Below are 11,712 nucleotides of genomic sequence, written 5' to 3'. Positions count from 1 at the left end.
CACATATTCTTTCGCTTTTCTAGGGGTTTGGTAGTCAGTCTAACCTTGTATTATAATGTCTGCAAACAGCCACCGTGTTATGTACAGACTGTTTATATCAAAAACAAACAAGCAAAAAATAGCGCATTTAAAGTAAATGATTTAGAAAAGAAAACACACACACACAACATAAACAACAGGAGAATCTAATCTGTGAGAGCGAGGCAACGGGGAACGGCCGTCTGCTGTCAGTCACAAAGAAGGGGCGTGACCTATTATCGCACACGTCCATATTAGCGTGTGTCACGCTAGACATTGTTACATGTTCTTTGTGCCTACGATGATGTTGCCAGACTAAGTATTCGTACATGCACCAGGTTACACTCGCCTGCAGCTCTCTGCGCTAGCTCACTGTAAGTAGTCTGATAGTAGCATGTCATTTAATGTAGTTCTCCAGTGATATTTATATTAGTATACATACGAAACTTGATTCAAAAAACCACGTAGAAGTTGATAGTCTTTATAAACGAAAGGTTAAATGCATGTCTGTCATATTTATAAAGCAGCCGTTGACTTTGTATGGGTAGATGACTAAACGACGACGGTGTCTAAAGTTTGATTACATCGTTCTATCATTGTACTGACGCTAGTGAAATAGGTATAGGTAACATGTAACGACACATGCTATGAGCAGATTATGTCTACTGCGACCTTCATAACGCCGGTGTTTACAACGTCAACGGTCGTTGTAGGTACGTATAGATGCCTGGATCCTAAATTTGTTCAAAAAGAATTTCTTTGACGAATTCGAATTAAGAATGATGCAGTATCTTAAACATGTTGATATAGTATGCTAGTGATTGTCGTCAGACTGATGTTTGTGACTTACACGTGTTTAGATATCGTTCTAGTGATTGTCGTTAGACTGATGTTTGTGACTTACACGTGTTTAAATATCGTCCTCAATACTGTCGTCAGACTTATGAGTGTGACTTCCACGTGTTCAAAAATCGTCCTCAATACTGTCGTCAGACTGATGAGTGTGACTTACACGTATTTAAATATCGTCCTCAATACTGTCGTCAGACTGATTAGTGTGACTTACACGTATTTAAATATCTTCCTAAATACTGTCGTCAGACTGATGAGTGTGACTTACACGTGTTTAGATATCGTCCTCAATACTGTCGTCAGACTGATGTGTGTGACTTACACGTGTTTAGGTATCGTCCTAATGACTGTTGTCAGACTTACGTGTGTGACTAACACGTGTTTAGAAATAGTCCAAGGGACTGTCGTCAGGTCTATGTGTGTGACTAACACGTGTTTAGAAATCGTCATAGTGACTGTCGTCAGGTCTATGTGTGTGACTAACACGTGTTTAGAAATAGTCCTAGTGACTATCGTCAGACTGATGTTTGTGACTTGCACGTTTTAAATGTCGTCCTAGTGACTATCATTCAACTGATGTTTGTGACTTACAGTGTTTAAATATCGTTCTAGTGACTGTCATCAGACTTACAGTATGTGTGTGACTAACACGTGTTTAGATATCGTCCTAGTGTCTGTTGTCAGACCTTTATGTGTGTGACTTACACGTGTTTAGATATCGTCCTAATGACTGTCGTTAGACTGATGTGTATGACTTACACGTGTTTAGATATCGTCCTAGTGTCTGTTGTCAGACCTTTATGTGTGTGACTTACACGTGTTTAGATATCGTCCTAATGACTGTCGTTAGACTGATGTGTATGACTTACACGTGTTTAGATATCGTTCTAATGACTGTCGTTAGACTGATGTGTATGACTTACACGTGTTTAGATATCGTCCTAATGACTGTCCTTAGACTGATGTGTGTGACTTACTCGTGTTTAGATATCGTCCTAATGACTGTCGTCAAACTGATGTGTGTGACTTTAACGTGTTTAGATATCGTCCTAAAACTGGCGTCAGACTGTTAAGTGTGACTTACACGTGTTTAGATATCGTTCTAATGACTGTCGTTAGACTGATGTGTGTGACTTACACGTGTTTAAATATCGGCCTCAATACTGTCGTCAGACTGATGTGTGTGACTTACACGTGTTTAAATATCGTCCTCAGTACTGTCGTCAGACTGATGAGTGTGACTTACATGTGTTAAAATATCGTCCTCAATACTGTCGTCAGACTGATGAGTGTGACTTACATGTGTTAAAATATCGTCCTCAATACTGTCGACAGACTGATGAGGGTGACTTACACGTGGTTAAATATCGACCTCAATACTGTCGTCAGTCTGATGTGTGTGACTTACACGTGTTTAGGTATCGTCCTAGGGACTGTCGTCAGGTCTATGTGTGTGACTAACACGTGTTTAGATATCGTCCTAATGACTGTCGTTAGACTAATGAGTGTGACTTACACGTGTTTAGATATCGTCCTAATGACTCTCGTCAAACTGGGCCAGTATTCATGAAACCGGTCTCATGCAAGCATGGATTCTGTGCTCAAACCAACTTTCTTGTAACTCACTTAAATCGTGTCAAACGATCAAAATGTCAAATGTTAACATTGAAAACAGTATTCAGGTTCAAATCTTTTCTAATATTTTCAAAATTATTGGCCAAAAAAAAAAAAAAAAAGATTTGTTTATGAATTAATAACAAGAACAAGAAATTAAGCTTGGAAACAAAATTCATGCTTGAGCAAGAGAACGGTTTCATGAATACGGGCCCTGATGTGTGTGCCTTACACGTATTTAAATATCGTCCTAAAAACTGTAGTCATGTGTGTGACTAATACGTGTTTAGATATCATCTTAACAACTGTCGTCAGACTTATGTGTGTGACTTACACGTGTTTAGATATCGTCCTGGTGACTGTCGTCAGACTGATGTGCGTGTCTTACACGTGTTTAGATATCGTCCTGGTGACTGTTGTCAGACTTACGTGTGTGACTTACACGTGTTTAGATATCGTCCTAAAACTGTTGTCAGACTTACGTACGTGACTTACACATATTTAGATATCGTCCTAAAACTGTCGTCAGACTGATCTGTGTGACTTACAGGCTTGAGATATCGTCCTAGTGACTGTCGTCAGACTGAGGTTTTTAATTTACACATGTTTAGGTATCGTCCTTAATACTGTCGTCAGACTGTTAAGTGTGACTTACATGGTATGGTGACTGTCATCAGACTTATGTGTGTGACTTATACGTGTTTGAGTATCGTCCTAAATACTGTCGTCAGACTTATGAGTGTTACTTACACGTGTTTAGATATCGTCCTAATGACTGTCGTCAAACTGATGTGTGTGACTTTCACGTGTTTAGATATCGTCCTAGTGCCTTTCGTCCGACTTACCTGTGTGATTAACACGTGTTTAGATATCGTACTGATGAGTGTGACTTACACGTGTTTAGATATCGTCCTAATGACGGTCGTCAAACTGATGTGTGTGACTTTCACGTGTTTAGATATCGTCCTAGTGACTTTCGTCCGACTTACCTGTGTGATTAACACGTGTTTAGATATCGTCCTAATGACTGTCGTCAAACTGATGTGTTTGACTTACACGTATTTAAATATTGTCCTAAATACTGTCGTCAGACTGTTAAGTGTGACTTACATGGCATGGTGACTGTCGTCAGACTTATGTGTGTGACTTATACGTGTTTGGGTATCGTCCTGGATACTGTCGTCAGACTTATGAGTGTGACTTACACGTGTTTGGGTATCGACCTAAATACTGTCGTCAGACTTATGAGTGTGACTTACACGTGTTTAGATATCGTCCTAATGACTGTCGTCAAACTGATGTGTGTGACTTACACGTATTTAAATATTGTCCTAAATACTGTCGTCAGACTGATGTGTGTGACTAATACGTGTTAAGGTATCGCCCTAATGACTGTTGTCAGACTTACGTTTGTGACTTGCACGTGTTTAGATATCGTCCTAGTTACTGTTGTCAGACTTACGTACGTGACTTACACGTGTTTAGATATCGTCCTAGTGACTGTCGTCAGACTGATTACCATCTTGGAAATATTTATTTATCAGAGAATCATACGAATGTAGTATGCTCTCTATTGAACGATTCGTAGAGACCTTTGTTAAGTTTGATAAATTGATCTTTTTCTGTAACGTGTTCATGACATAGTCTGCAGCATCTGTAGGTTCCAAAGACAGTTATCATTTCATGAGATCTTGGCGCTTGTGCAGTTCCCGACTGATGTACTATCATGACTGATGTGCTATCATTTAACTGTTCTTTCAGAGCCCCGCGCTAATGATGCCAGGGGAAGAGACTATGCTTTCCAAGCGACTACACGGTATGCAAATTGGCGGGAAAAAGGGCGAGGAGGTTGAGGAACGTCATTGTCGTCTGACCGTCATGGGGGCTTCATGCGTCGGGAAATCAGCAATTATTTCACAATTTCTTTACGACACATTTTCGTCTGATTATCATGAAACAGTTGAGGATCTACACCGAAAGGAAGTTGACATTAACGGAAGCAAAGTCATCCTGGATATTCTAGACACTGCTGGAACTCACGAATTTCCTGGCATGCGCAAACTGGCAATAGCCACAAGTGATGCGTTCATTTTAGTGTACTCTGTAGACAACGACGCTTCTTTCGAAGAAGTCAAACTTCTCCGTGAACAAATCGTCAACGAAAGGGGCGATACCAATGTGCCAATTGTGATTGTTGGAAACAAAGCTGATGTGGGCGAGCAGACGAGAATAATGGAACAGGAGACTGCTGAAACTATAGCTTGTGTGGAATGGGGATGTGGCTATGTAGAAGCTTCCGCGAAACAAAATCTAAACATTCCACAAATTTTCGCGGAAATGTTAAGACTTAGTGATATACCTAGCCTTAAAATATGGGAAGGGCAAAGAACAAAGCGAAAACGACTTCTCTCTGCGCCTTTACCCACAATTCATCACGTTTTCGAAACGCCAAAAGGCCCTAAACGAAACAGTTGTGCAGTATCGTAGGTTGTTATCAATGATAAGATGTAAGTACGCTTAAAAAGTATGCTACGTTTATTGACCTATATACTTATGTGCATATAATACATATTTTGTAATTATGTAAGCTTTTATAAATAAAACGTCTTCAGAATAAAACTGTTTTCGAAGTTATTAGTTGGCAGTGTATGCCGCTAGGATATAATATTGTAGGACTCGGCAATAGAACACAAAATACAAAGGAAGTACGCTAAGATCACAAGTCAGGAGCCTGTGTTTTCTGTGTACATATAACCCTCTTTAGGTCGGATCTTGCGTTTTCTTTATACAATGTACACTGAGAAAAAAACACATCGGGGGAAAAATGCTACTTGTATTTTGCTTTAAAAATGACAGTTTTCAACGAGCTAACGATATTGTTTTTTTTAAAGGTGGTATTGAATTTATGCTAGGAACTGTGAAAAGTATGAGTGATAACGTCACTTGGTTCACCACACACGACCAATGATCAACGCGAAGGGAGTAGCTAAGAAGAGGTCAGTTACCTAGATAAGAGTCACGTGTATGCACCACAAAATTTTATAAAATTATAAACTTTCCTTTTTCTCTGTTTTTTAACCCTCATTTTAGCGTATAAATATTATTATATCTTTGAGCCAATAGTCACGATAACATCCGCTGTGTGTTGGTTTCCTAATTACTTAGGTGTTCACAAAAATCTACACCACAAAGGCAGCTATACTTTCAGTTGAATAATGAAGTTTTGCGAGTTTATTGATGAAGACATGGACTTTTGTAGATATCTTAGCAATTTTAGTAACAATGAAACAGTCTAATATACCTGTTTTTCACTCTTTTCTGAAATATTTTAAGCTGAAGAGTACCTTACATCGTTCTTGGAGCGAATCCAATGGAGATAATTCACAAAGATTATCTGACATATTTGTATTAGTTTTCCTAAATAAATGGAAACATCATTTGATGACCATAACTCTATGATAACTTTTACACAAGGCGCCGTAATCTTGTTCCGATATAAATAGCAATGATGATGTAGTTCGAAAGCCTACAGAGAAGAATGGATCCTACACTATGTACCCCGGAGGAGTGGCCTGTGGGTATATCGGCACTTTACAGCCATCCGCGAACAGTTTCGATGGAGGAGAAAGGTTATTGTCATTAAATATGACATTTACCTCATTGCAAGTTTAAAATAATCATCAAAGATCTACCCCAAATCCAGCACGGAGACTTTTCATTAACCGGATGTCGCTCGTTGCCAAACTCGTCATTTATGACTATGTTCTCTGTCAGATAATCCATCGTGAACGGGCCAATAAGATACGAAACAAAATGTAGAAAGGTGCATGTAGCTCTCACAAATAAACTGTTTATTAAATTTTAAAAGTAACAATAAAGCACTCTTCGAAACCTAAATTGTTGTTGTTTTACCGTAACCGTAAACGCTGCAAAATCGTAGCATCTCCTACCCCTCATTGTGTAACACGCTGTATTTATGATAGTTGGAAACTAATAAAACTAATATTTCCAAATTGTACATGTATGTAACCTGATTCAGAACACTGCATTAAGCAAAGCAGTTTGGCCATATTTTCAATGCAGTGCTTTAAAAAATGTTTTAAAACTGTTAGACATGGATACTCCCTTGATCCTGTGGTTGACCCATAAAAAGCAACAGTGACATTGGCGTTGCCCTTGGAACCCTAAAATACGAACTCATCAGATGTATTATTATATTTGACCTTTGTATAAACTTTTAGGAGGAAGAATCACGACAACGTGTCGGGACGTGCCAGGACGGACGTGAGTAACACTTTATGCCACCCTCTCCCTGCCCCTATGATGTTTTGAGGGGGTATAAAAGTAAATAAAATATATTGAAAAACTTACGAATTGTTGCGAATTGTACGTAAGTATGAAATGGAATGATTGATTTCTTGCTTACCCGGCGATATCTTTTTAATATTTAGTTGTTTTTTTAAATAATTATGAAACAAGTTATTTCAGCTTATATTGATTACTCTCTCATGCCCGAATATTAGCACACGAGTGTTAATGAGGGAGGAAACTGGAGTACCCGGAGAAAACCGACGTGTTCGGGCAGGTGACCCCATACCTTTTCACATCCGATCGGGGAATCGAACCCCGGCCGCCTTGGCCTTTGTTATGCACTACTGCGCCACCCGACCATCCATACCAAGGGATATCTCGGTGTAGAAATATTTTTTTGTCGATTCAGCATATTCTATTATTGACTAGGCACTGCGTAATATTCTGTGCCTGCTCTCACCTCTCATAGAGATGGTAATGGATGGACCGAAGTTGTGCTGATGATGTTCAATTATGGGGCGCTCCAGTCGAGGCTGGCCACCAGTCACACTGCTTCGCTCGGCGGCGGCCAGTAACTTAATCACAGAAAACAAGGCTACACTTTTGAGTTTCACAAACAACTTTTAAATGTCAGATTGTCTACATCTTATCCGTGTAATTGATTTGTGTCGCTCCGATAAAACTTGACCAGTACTTGGAGACGTTGACCTTTTCCCCAGTCGTAACCTACTGCTAGTCCACGAGTCTTACACATGCTAAGTGTGAACATTAGCAGGCTTCTATACACTAAGCAGAAACCCTATACGACTGCTGTGCTGTGTCGAGCGAACGTCAGGCAGACGGACGGATCTCTTGAATTAACGATCCGCTATAAGGCTTTGCTTAATTGTTTCTTCCTTTTTTAGATGAGGATTGCATGTTTCAGATGGGGTTACTGCGATGAGCCAAATGTACCGAAGCAACCATACTAATTTGTATGTGAATCATAGTCATTGGACAGTTAATTACAACTCATGTAATACACATTGTTATCAGGGAAATTGATTTCAAGATTATATACATGTTGTCAAAGGCTGTTCGTTACTCCCATAATCACAATTGTCAGCGTATATCGCGATCTAACGTGAAGTGGAAAATGATACACTGGCTGACTAGGTCACATACACAGAGTATTATAATGTCTGTGATCCTTACCATCAGATTGACTATGCCCTCTAGGACTGTGACATAAGTTCCAACAGTCATTGCCCTCGCGCTCTCCGATCGTAACACTGAAACAGACACCATCTTGGCTTCCCTGAAACCGACATAGTTCCACTGTCACCATCTTTGACTGTCAGACGATGACATTAATTACCAAAGTGACACCCATTGAGCTCATTGACGGCGATATTAGCAGTTCTAATGGTTATGACACCAGTCTGGTGTTCCCATTGTTACAAGAGTGTCTACAATCACCGTCATTAATATAAACGTTATTCATTCCAAATTAAGTTGCATTACATCACATACCATACAAAGTACAGAGGAATGGGATCCGGAAACAAGTTGAAATAACTTATATAAATCCGTTTCCGAGAATTTATTTCATTAATTTAAGGCATGATGGCATAGTAAGGGGGAGGGAATTATAGATGCCCGTGCCAATAAGAATAGAAGGAGAGGAAATAAGTGATGTGAAACAAAGGATCGTTGTATAATTAATAGAACTTCGTCAAATCTTTTAGAATGGATGATGGAGTTTTGTACAGATGAAAAAATTAAAGTACTTTCGTCATCTGTAAGCTCATCATTCCCGAACAAAAGTAAATCAGTTGAGAGTGGATGGTTGATTTCGTTAATTGTACGTAAACGTAGTTGAGAAAAAAGACAACAATGTAATATATAATGTACATTGGTTTCATTTGCTTGCATGCAAGAACACAGAGGACTATCAATTAAATTTCTCTGGTATAGATAAAACTTAAGGGAACTACACTCCATTCTTAATCTAGCATGATGTATCTGTCCCAGTCTGGTACCATTAAAGTACAGTGTAGAAAATTTGAATTTTGTGAGCGGGCTTGCGTAGATAGGTTTTAAGTTTATAAATCGAAGGGTCGTTCTTGACATAGTCAGGCAAGGAGTTCCAGATACTGATGACAGATGGCAAAAAAGATTTATTATAGAGACTAGTATGACTAACTAGTGGACGGAAATTATTTCCCGTGCGAGTATCATGGTTTTGGTAATTACGGTTACGCTGAGGTAGAATATCTAGAAGATATTGAGGAGCCAGACCATGAACCATTTTGTGGAAAAGAATAAGCTTGTGCTGTTTACGTCTTTCCTCGAGGGGAAGCCAACCTGTTTCAATATACAGTTTAATTCTACTTGTGAGTCTAGTGTCGCCAGTGACTATGCGTGCTGCTTCTAATTGAAGATTTTCTAATAATTCAGATTGAGCTTTAGTAAGGCAGTCCCATAAGATATCTCCATAGTCTAATACAGGTCGAATAAGAGTGTAGTACATAGTTTGGAGACTATACCTGTCCAAAGAGAATTTAATTTTACGTAAGATATTCATTTTAAGTGAAATCTTAGATATCAAATAACTTATGTGTTCATTCCAATGACCATTTCCAGAGGGAAAAATACCTAAATGCTTGTTTGTATTAACTTCAGAGATGTTATTATTATCTATATTTAAGGGAGGATGAAAAGGTTTAATGGTTTTTCTACTAATGAGCAGGGTTTCTGTTTTGGAAGGGTTAAAATTTACTAACCATCTTTGCGACCAGTTATGAACTGTATTAAGGTCACTATTAAGAATATCTGCCTTGACTCTAGGAATATCAACAGTTACGTAAAGAGAGGTGTCATCAGCGAATAACTTTATTTTAGCTTGTATATCTTTAACAATGTCATTTATATATATCAGAAATAAAAGAGGTCCAAGAATTGAGCCCGGTGGAACACCAGCCTTAACATTTAACCAATTTGAATTTTTACCATTGATGACAACTCTCTGCTTTCGATCGGAAGGATAATTTTCAAACCAAACTGATAGCGAATTACGAATCCCATAGCTGGATAATTTACAAAGAAAGCCTTTATGCCAAACACGATCGAAAGCTTTACTAATATCACAAAAGACCATACGTATTTCCTTACCATTGTCTAAGGCTAAATATATATCATGAATGATCGCAAGAAGTTGATTTGTTGGTGAGTCACCGTGGTTAAAACCAGATGGAGGGTGTGAGTGTGCAAAAGAATGTAGACATATTTGAAGACACATTTTTCCATTAATTTACCAACGATCAATAGCAGTGATATAGGTCTGTAATTAGTTAATATAGACTTGTTATCTTTTTTATGCACAGGGGTGACGTTAGCAAACTTCCATTCAGATGGGAATACCCCAGATCTAATTGACCTGTTAAAAATATTTCTTAATCTCCGAACCCCTTGGCATATCTCATGATCTCTTGTGGATGATACAAGAAGACTAGTTTGATCCTTTTTTTGAGAAGTTGCATATAAAAATTGATGTTTAAAAACAACAACAATTAAATACAAAGTTAATTTAATTACATTTATGATGTGGGTTCAGATTTTATATGATATTTACCGATTCTTTAAGAAGACGAGGATTTACCAGGTCAGGACCAATGGCCTTAGAACAATCAGTGGTAAGAATAGCATCTCTGACATCATTAGCTGTGATGTTAATATCAGATAAGGAATGATTCCATTCGTCGTTAATGTTAGGGAGATTTACATTGTAGTCAACAACTGTAGACTGGGCAAAAACGAAGTCATTAAATAAGCAAGCTTTCTCAAAGTCATCTGAGACAGCGCTATTATTATGAAGCAATGGTGAAAAATATGTTAATTTGGCGTGCTTGATTGTGTTAACACATTTGTTACGAAGTCGACGAAACTTTGCCCAGTGAGGTTCAGTAAGGGAACGCTTGGCTTTTTTTATGAGCGCGCTTGCGTTTACGAATTAATCTCCTTATTTCGTTTGATAGCCAAGGGGGTTCATTAGATCTGATGGTTATTTTTTTATTCGGAATGCAAGATTTAGCAATAGTAAGTAAAATATATAAGAATTTTTTGACAGCATCATTAATATCATCAAAATCACTCAATAAATTCCAGTTAACTGAGCTTAGTTTTTCCCTAAATAAATCGTAATTTCCTAGGTCAAAAAGCCAAACGTTTCGCTTAAACACCTGCTGCACTGGCTTTGAAATATTAAAAGAACAGTATATTTGACAATGGTATCTAACCGGTTGGTCAAGGAAGCTTTCTCCAACAAAACATTTATTGATAAGGTTACATTTTTTTTATTATACATGACTTCAGACAGGGCAAGCTTGTTGGACCAAACTGAACATAAATAACCAAACATATGATTGAATTGAAATTGGCCGTTTAATTTGTATAAACGACAATTGAAAATGTTTCCAAAACATAAACCAATATGGAACATGTACATAAAATAGTTTGGTCCTAGGTGGGGATAAAACCGCCACCTGGATAATAATTAACAGGTAAGTACCGCAATACCAGATGGAGGAAGATGGGGAGGAGGCGGGTCAAAAATGATTGTACTTTAAACAACAAAACTGACCTTGACCAGTGTCCATCTTTGTGGTTGTAGGCGGTGTCTGCAGCGGCTGTAGTAAGCTGATGCTGCGTAAGCAGTTTATATAACCAGATCAATGCGCGTGACCTTTTCACCTCCTGACCCACAACCCCCTCCACTGTTTACAAACATTGCGTAGGGACTATTTATATACTGAACACATAACATCAAGTGAATCAATCAATAACCGCATGTATAAAATTTATTAAAATTGTATTTTAATTGTTTATTATACATGACTTCAGACAGGGCAAGCTTGTTGGACCAAACTGAACATAAAT

General features: G+C 38.3%; 1 pseudogene; it reads left to right on the top strand.

Moving 5' to 3' along the window:
* Window positions 1-292: 292 nt before the first annotated feature.
* On the top strand, window positions 293-5,118 carry LOC110460065 (annotated as a pseudogene).
* Window positions 5,119-11,712: the final 6,594 nt, after the last annotated feature.

Source organism: Mizuhopecten yessoensis, unplaced genomic scaffold, assembly GCF_002113885.1.
Source record: "Mizuhopecten yessoensis strain PY_sf001 unplaced genomic scaffold, ASM211388v2 scaffold10313, whole genome shotgun sequence".
Classification (NCBI taxonomy): Eukaryota; Metazoa; Mollusca; class Bivalvia; order Pectinida; family Pectinidae; genus Mizuhopecten; species Mizuhopecten yessoensis.
Note: the sequence above shows the minus strand (reverse complement) of the source record. Positions and strands in the feature narration are given on the sequence as shown.